We start from the raw sequence: 8,104 nt of genomic DNA on the forward strand, positions 1-8,104 counted from the left end.
AATGGTCATCTCATTCCTTTTTTTTTTTAAACAGTATTGATAAGATCGGCACTAAGTAATAGTAAATTTATTTATAATTGTTTCTGGAAAACCCTCAAAGGAACTTAAATGGCAGAGGATCATTGTGCCATTTGTAAAGACCATTGTGAGTCTAAAATAAAATTTTGAAAAAGTCTGTCTTACTTGAAGCCTTCATAAATTTCTAGCAAATAAAATCATAAGTCTAGTGGCTAAAAACATGGGCTCCAAAGTGAGTGTCTAGTTCCAAGCCTGGCTATGCTACCTGGGTGACTTTGAAGGAGTTTCTTAATGTCTGTTTTCTCATCTGTAAAATGGGTATGATAACAATAACTCAAAAGGCAAGTGAGAGGCTTTTGTAACAACCATCATTTTCTGAGCACATCCTGTTTATTGAACACTTTGTATTTCTAAGCCCTTACTCTCTGTAACAACCCCAGAGATTTGTCCATATTAATCAATGAGGCTCTGCATGCAATGCCCTTCAGACTGTGCCCAGCCATGCTAAAATTCAATCAAAGCTACCTAGTGCTGTGTTCCCAGTGAGAGTGTAAAGTGAAATCAGCATGCCTTTGGAGTGAAATAAATAATTTAACAGGAGGGAGGCTGTTTCAATAGGAGGCAAACTCCATGCATCTTACTTATGAAGTGAGTTCATTTGAATTTGTCAGCAAGCTCTTGCTAAATGAAATCAGCCAGAGAGCTATAACTTAAGGCTATAATTAAAGGGTGAGTTGAAAACAGTGCCAGCAGACTGGGTGGTAGGGACAGACCTTGCAGAGTGCCATGAATGCTACCTTTTGGCTTACTATTTTCCTTAAAGTGACCCGAGAGTGCTGGGGATTAAACGGTGGAAAAGCAGTACCTGGGGATTTGTGGCCAACGTGTGAAGCAAGCCGGAGAAAAAGCAAAATGATAAAGCAAAATTAAACACACTAGAGCAATAATTTTCACACTTCTAAGTTTCAAGATTCCTCTTGCTGCTGTTTAGTTGCTAAGTCATGTCCGAATCTTTTGCAACCCCATGCACTGTAGCCCTCCAGGTTCCTCTGTCCATGGGATTTCTCCAGGCAAGAATACTGGAGTGGGTTGCCCTTTCTTCCTCCAGGGGATCTTCCCAACCTAGGAATGGAACCCGAGTCTCCCGTGTCTCCTGCCTTGTCAGGCAGATTTACCACTGAGCCCTTCACACTCTTAAAAAATTATTACGGACCTCAAAAGAGCTTTTGTGTTCTTGGACTGTTTCTTATTTTTACCTTATTAGATGTTAAAATTTGGAACATTAAAAATGTTATTAATTCACTTAAAAATAATAAAATTTATGTCTTGATAGTATCAGTTCAGTTCAGTTCAGTCGCTCAGTCATGTCCAAGTCTTTGCGACCCCATGAACCACAGCACACCAGGCCTCCCTGTCCATCACCAACTCCCAGAGTCCACCCAAACCCATGTCCATTGAGTCAGTGATGCCATTCCACCATCTTATCCTCTGTTGTCCCCTTCTCCTCTTGCCCTCAATCTTTCCTAGCATCAGGGTCTTTTCAAATGAGTCAGCTCTTTGCATCAGGTGGCCAAAGTATTGGAGTTTCAGCTTCAACATCAGTCCTACCAATGAACACCCAGGACTGATCTCCTTTAGGATGGACTGGTTGGATCTCCTTGCAGTCCAAGGGACTCTCAAGAGTCTTCTCCAACACCACAGTTCAAAAGCATCACTTCTCCGGCACTCAGCTTTCTTCACAGTCCAACTCTCACATCAATACATGACCACTGGAAAAACCATAGCCTTGACTAGACGGACCTTTGTTGGCAAAGTAATGTCTCTGCTTTGCAATATGCTATCTAGGTTGGTCATAACTTTCCTTCCAAGGAGTAATTATCTTTTAATTTCATGTCTACAATCACCATCTGCAGTGATTTTGGAGTCCCCCAAAATAAAGTCAGCCACTGTTTCCCCATCTATTTGTCATGACATGATGGGACCAGATGCCATGATCTTAGTTTTCTGAATGTTGAGCTTTAAGCCAATTTTTTCACTCTCCTCTTTCACTTTCATCAAGAGGCCTTTCAGTTCTTCTTCACTTTCTGCCATAAGGGTGGTGTCATCTGCACATCTGAGGTTATTGATATTTCTCCCGGCAATCTTGATTCCAGCTTGTGCTTCCTCTAGCCCAGCATTTCTCATGATGTATTCTGCATATAAGTTAAATAAGCAGGGTGACAATACACAGCCTTGATGTATTCCTTTTCCTATTTGGAACCAGTCTGTTGTTCCATGTCCAATTCTAACTGTTGCTTCCTGACCTGCATACAGGTTTCTCAAGGGGCAGGTCAGGTGATCTGGTATTCCCATCTCTTTCAGAATTTCCCACAGTTTATTGTGATCCACACAGTCAAAGGCTTTGGCATAGTCAATAAAGCAGAAATAGATGTTTTTCTGGAACACTCTTGCTTTTTCAATGATCCAGCAGATGTTGGCAATTTGATCTCTGGTTCCTCTGCCTTTTCTAAAACCAGCTTGAACATCAGGAAGTTCACAGTTCACATATTGCTGAAGCCTGGCTTGAAGAATTTTGAGCATTACTTTCCTAGCATGTGAGATGAGTGTAATTGTTCAGTAGTCATTTTTAAAATGAAAAACAGCTTTATTTTCCCAAACAAAAAAAGCGTTATTGCTTTACATTTTTGCAAAACTTGTTAATGTTTGGCTTTTTAGTAAATAGCTTGATTCTCATGTCTACTTTTTCATTCAATTTGTTGTGATGTATCATTTTGATTGAAAATCTAGCTTGTCACATATTTTGTTGGAAAAGGGAGAAGTATTTTAATAGCTTTCCAGGAGATTATGAATACTCTTCTTTGATAATACACTAACATTTGACAGGTGTTTGACTCTTTTTTTAACTCGCCTTTAGTGCTGTGTCCGAGGAAAATTTTTCTTTTTTATTGCAGTATAGTTGGCTTATCATATTGTGCTTGGTTTAAAGTGTGCAACATAGTGATTATATATTTTTGTAGCATATACTCCATACAAAGTTATTATGGAATATTGATTACATCTCTCTGCTGTACATCACACCCTTGTAACTTTTTCACTTTATACATAATACTTTGTACCTCTTAATCCCCTTCACTGATGATTCTGGTGGCAATGTGACATTTCACCCTATATCAATGAACTTTTCATATTCTGTACAAATGTGAGAAAGTGAAAAGTATTAGTCATTCAGTCATGTCCAACTCTTTGTGACCCCATGGACTGTAGCCCGCCAAGCTCCTCTGTCCATGGAATTCTCCATGCAAGAATGGGTTGCCTGTCCATTGACAGATGAATGGATAAAGAAGTTGTGGTATATCTACATAATGGAATATTACTCAGCCATAAAAAGGAATGCATTTGAGTCAGTTCTAATGAGGTGGATGAACTTAGAACCTATTATACAGAGTGAAGTGAGTCAGAAAGAGAAAGATAAATACAGTATTCTAATGTATATATACAGAACCTAGAAGAATGGTACTGAAGAATTTATTTACAGGGCAACAATGAAGAAACAGACATAGAGAATAGGTTTCTGGACATGGGGAGAGGGGAGGAGAGAGTGAGATGTATGGAAAGAGTAACAAGGAAACTTACATTACCATATGTAAAATAGATAGCCAAGGGGAATTTGCTGCATGGCTCAAGAAACTGAAACAGGAGCTCTGTAATCAACCTAGAGGGGTGGGGTGCGGAGGGAGATGGGAGGAAGGTTCAAAAGGGAGGGGATACATGTATACCTATGGCTGATTCATGTTGAGGTTTGACAGAAAACAACAAAAATCTGTAAAGCAATTATCCTTCAATAAAAAATAAATTAATTAAATGAGAAAAAAAGAAAGTTGTATTAATAGATTCTTTAAAAAGGAATCTTATGTGTGTTCAAGCTGTGATTGAATGAATTTGTTTATAAAGTTTTAAAAAATAAACTCAATAGTTTACTATTAAAAAAAAAAAGAATGGGTTGCCATTTCCTTCTCCAAGGTATCCTCCTAACCCAGGGATTGAACCCAGGTCTCCTGCATTGCAGGCAGATTCTTTACCATCTGAGCCACTGGGGTGGGGGTGGGGGGCCCATATACAAATGTGAGAGAATAAGAGGAGAAAATCATGTCTTCTCCTCCTACGTCTCTTTCTCCTCCCTCTCCCTTCCCCCACCCTTCTTCTTCTCTTATTCCCCCTTTTTCTTTTTCTTTTCCTTCATCTACTGCTAATAATTTTAACTTCAAAGATCCCCTGAAAAAGTCTGAGGGGTCCCTAGGGGTTCCTAGAACACACTCTAAGAATCTCTGTCCTAGGTCAAGAATCTTTATCTCCCTCATTATCCCCATCAGCTCTTGTAGTTGCAATGCATAAAGACTTGCTTCGGTTATCCCAGAAGAGGTGGTTTTATTTATGGCTACAGGTGACTTGAATCGCTACAAGCTGGATTCTCTCAGGTTCACTTTCATGAACTACATATTCTCTTCCTCATGTCATGTTATCACCTCCATTCTTTCCTCTCTTTTCTCATATTATACTTTCTGTTCCCTCAACTTTTTAAAAAAGTAATTTTATTTATTTAGTTTTGGCTACGCGGGGTCTTCATTGCTGTGTGGGCTTCTTCTCTAGTTGCTGTGAGCAGGGTTACTCTCCAGTCACAGTGTGAGGGCTTCTCATTTCCGCGGCTTCTCTTCCTGCGGAGCACAAGCTCTAGAGCGCTGGGCTTCAGTAGTCGAGGCTCCTCGGCTCTAGAGCACAGGCTCAACAGTTGGGGCGCATGGACTTAGTTGCTCCACGAGATGGGAGATCTTCCTGGATCAGGGATCAAACCCGTGTTGCCTGCATTGGCAGGCAGATTTTTTACCACTGAGCCACAAGGGAAATCCCCAATCCCTCGACTTTAAACTAGCCCCCTATTCCAGTATCCTTGCCTGGAGAATTCCATGGACCGAGGGGCCTGGCAGGCTACAGTCCACCGGGTTGCAAAGAGTAGGACGTGACAGAGCATGTGCGCACATCCCATCATTGTACTAAGCAAGATGTTTTAGCTTGTGTTTCTGTGGATAACTGCACATTCCCTTGATGCTTTCAAGCTCAACTTTATAAGGGAAGAACTCAAATTGGTCGTATTTTGGTGCCAGTCATTCATGGGCAACAGTAAGATCAGCTGCTCTTGGGCAAGTGCCCCCTCAGAGCTCATCAGCTGCGAGTGGTAGAGTGGGTCACCTGGAACACAGCACATTTCTTGTGTTCTTTTTTAAGGTGGCTGAAAATTTGCCCTGTTATGACCAAAACTGCACTTTGTTTTGAAACTTTCAAGAATTTTCAATATTCTTCAGGAGCTCCTCCTGAGACACCAACATACTAGGAAGTGTAGTGGAGCATGGCAGCTACTGAGCACCTGATTGGATTTGGGTCCACTTGTTACCCATGTGACTGTGGGTAAATAATTCAACTTCTTAGTCCCAAAATGTACAGTGAGGATGATAATGGGACCTACCCAAAGGGTCATAGTAGGATTAAGTGGGGGCCCCGATGTAAAGTACTCATCATATACTAAGTACCCAGAAAATCTGGTGCTCATCACTAATCTTTTCTTCAACCTCAGACAGATGGAGGCAGTTCTGCCTGAGAGAATGGAGACCAGTGCTTGGACCAGCTCACTAATAACGCCTCTTTTTCTCTTGCCTGATTCAGGCCACCTTTTCCTCAATGACCAGATTTGCTTATTTGGAAATAGTACTATCATCAGCCACGTAAGCACTTGAAGCTTAAACAGCTTTTCTGTTTTCTTCTCAGTTCTAGCTTTCTCCCCCAGCTTCCACAGGTCTTCCTTTCTCTTTCTCAGTCTCCCACTTCCTTTCCCCTTCCAACATTGTCCCCTTCCTCTGTCTATCTCTTACTTAGGGTACCTGATAAGCTGCTCTAGAAAAAAATGATGCCCAAGATCTTGTGGCTTAAAAAAAGAGCAAAGAATTTGTTTCCCTTTTTGAGCTGGTCTAGAAGCAGTGATCCAAGGAGTCTATTCTCCATCAGGCCATTTGAAGTCCAGATTCCCCGCTTCGTGTGGTCCTTCCATCTGCTAGGATACAGAGTTCATCTGCGTGGTTGAAACTGGTTCACTCCACACCCACACAGTCCAGCCCATAGGAAGCAGGGTAGAGGAAGTGGAGGGCAAGAGATTTCCTTTTATAAAAACTGTATTCTGAAAGTTGGCATATTGGCCAATTAGATCCAACTCTTTGTGACCCCATGGACTGTAGCCCACCAGGCTCACGCATCATGTAATTCTTTAGGCAAGAATACTGGAGTGGGTAGCCATTCCCTTCTCCAGGGATCCTCCCAACTTGGAGATCAAACTCAGGTCTCCTGCATTGCAGGCAGAATCTTTGCCATCTGAACCACCAGGAAAGCCCTAAATTCATGGGAATCTTGGGGGCTATGTGCTCAGCTAAAATCCAAAGAGATCAGAGTCCTACTCCTAATAGGAAGAGGGAAAAGATAGGGACCATTCTTAGTCTTTTCCATGGCCCTTGGTATATCAGTGGAACTCCTAGGACACGGAATTTAAGGTTTTAGCAGCATGTTTCCCAAACTTTACAGCAATCGAGAATGCTAACTGTTCTCTCTGCCTGAAATGCTCCCACCATTCTCCTCCTCATCTTTGTCTAACACCCTAGTGTGAGGTTTCTGCACCTGAATTGGAAGCAGTCCTGACACTTTCCATGCGGACCCAAGAAGGGAAAAGAGTAGTTGACTTGCTGTAGGTTCCCCACCCAGCTCTCAGCCCTCTTTCAGAGGCTATTTCCAGCTTTCTCTCTTCCCTTTTCAGGGCACATGGCCTCTGATGCCCTGGCGGTGAGAGGACCTTCCCATAAGCCCACTGGCCTGGGAAGGTCAGAGCAGGGCTAGGATAAGATCAGTCTTAACAACCAAAACTTCTGGTTGCAAACAAGCACACTGTTTCTATGGACACCAGAAAAGATAAGAGTGTGGATTGGGCGGGAGATTGTGTCCCTGAGGAACTGTGATTACCCTTCAGGAATTCATGGCTGGCAAGAAACTTGATTTAATTCACTTAAAAAATTTTTGTTAGGTGAATATTGGCATACTCATCCTGTTTGCCTCTGTCCTGTTTATAATCATGTCAAAATCTGCCAGTCAATTACTCTGATTCTTCAGCTTACACTCAATGGGAAGCATCATTTTAAGAGGGAAATGGTATCTTAAGTGGCCTTTCTTTATGACTCTACTTACGGCAAGCCCCAGGGTGACTCACATGCCTGGGCAACCATAAAGTAATTGTGACATCACCATGCTGGGGAGTGACCTCCGCTAGCCCGTGGTCAACACCTATTTTATGGATTCTCAACTCTCCCTGTAGCCTTAATCTTTGATCTCAGGCTAGAAAGTTTCATGTCATGAAATCAAATGGAAGCCTCAAGATGAATCTTATCTTTTTTTTTTGTATTCCAATTTAATAACACAGACATGTTTTTTCTTATAATGGGATCGCTACTTACATGTCCCTTCATTCCAATGATTCCACACTTCAAAAAGAATTTTTAAAATGTTGAATTGCTTTTATAATGGCTTACTTTTTACATATGAAGCTTATGTCAACCATGTAGCCCTAATGGATGAACCTAGAGATTATCATACCAAGTGGAGTAAGACACAGAAAGACAAATGTCACATAATATGACTTATATGTGGAATTTAAAAAATGATACCTGTGAACTCATTAACCAAACAGAAACAGACTCACAGACATAGAAATAAAAACTTATAGTTACTAAAGGGAAAGTGGCAGGGAAGAGGGATAAATTAGGAGTATGGGATTAACTGCTGCTGCTGCTAAATCACATCAGTCGTGTCCGACTCTGTGCGACCCCATAGACGGCAGCCCACCAGGCTCCCCCGTCCCTGGGATTCTCCAGGCAAGAACACTGGAGTGGGTTGCCATTTCCTTCTCCAATGCATGAAAGTGAAAAGTGAAAGTGAAGTCACTCAGTCCTGTCTGACTCTTAGCGACCCCATGGACTGCAGCCTACCAGGCTCCTCCGTC

This window comes from Bubalus bubalis, chromosome 2 (assembly GCF_019923935.1).
Source record: "Bubalus bubalis isolate 160015118507 breed Murrah chromosome 2, NDDB_SH_1, whole genome shotgun sequence".
NCBI lineage: Eukaryota > Metazoa > Chordata > Mammalia > Artiodactyla > Bovidae > Bubalus > Bubalus bubalis.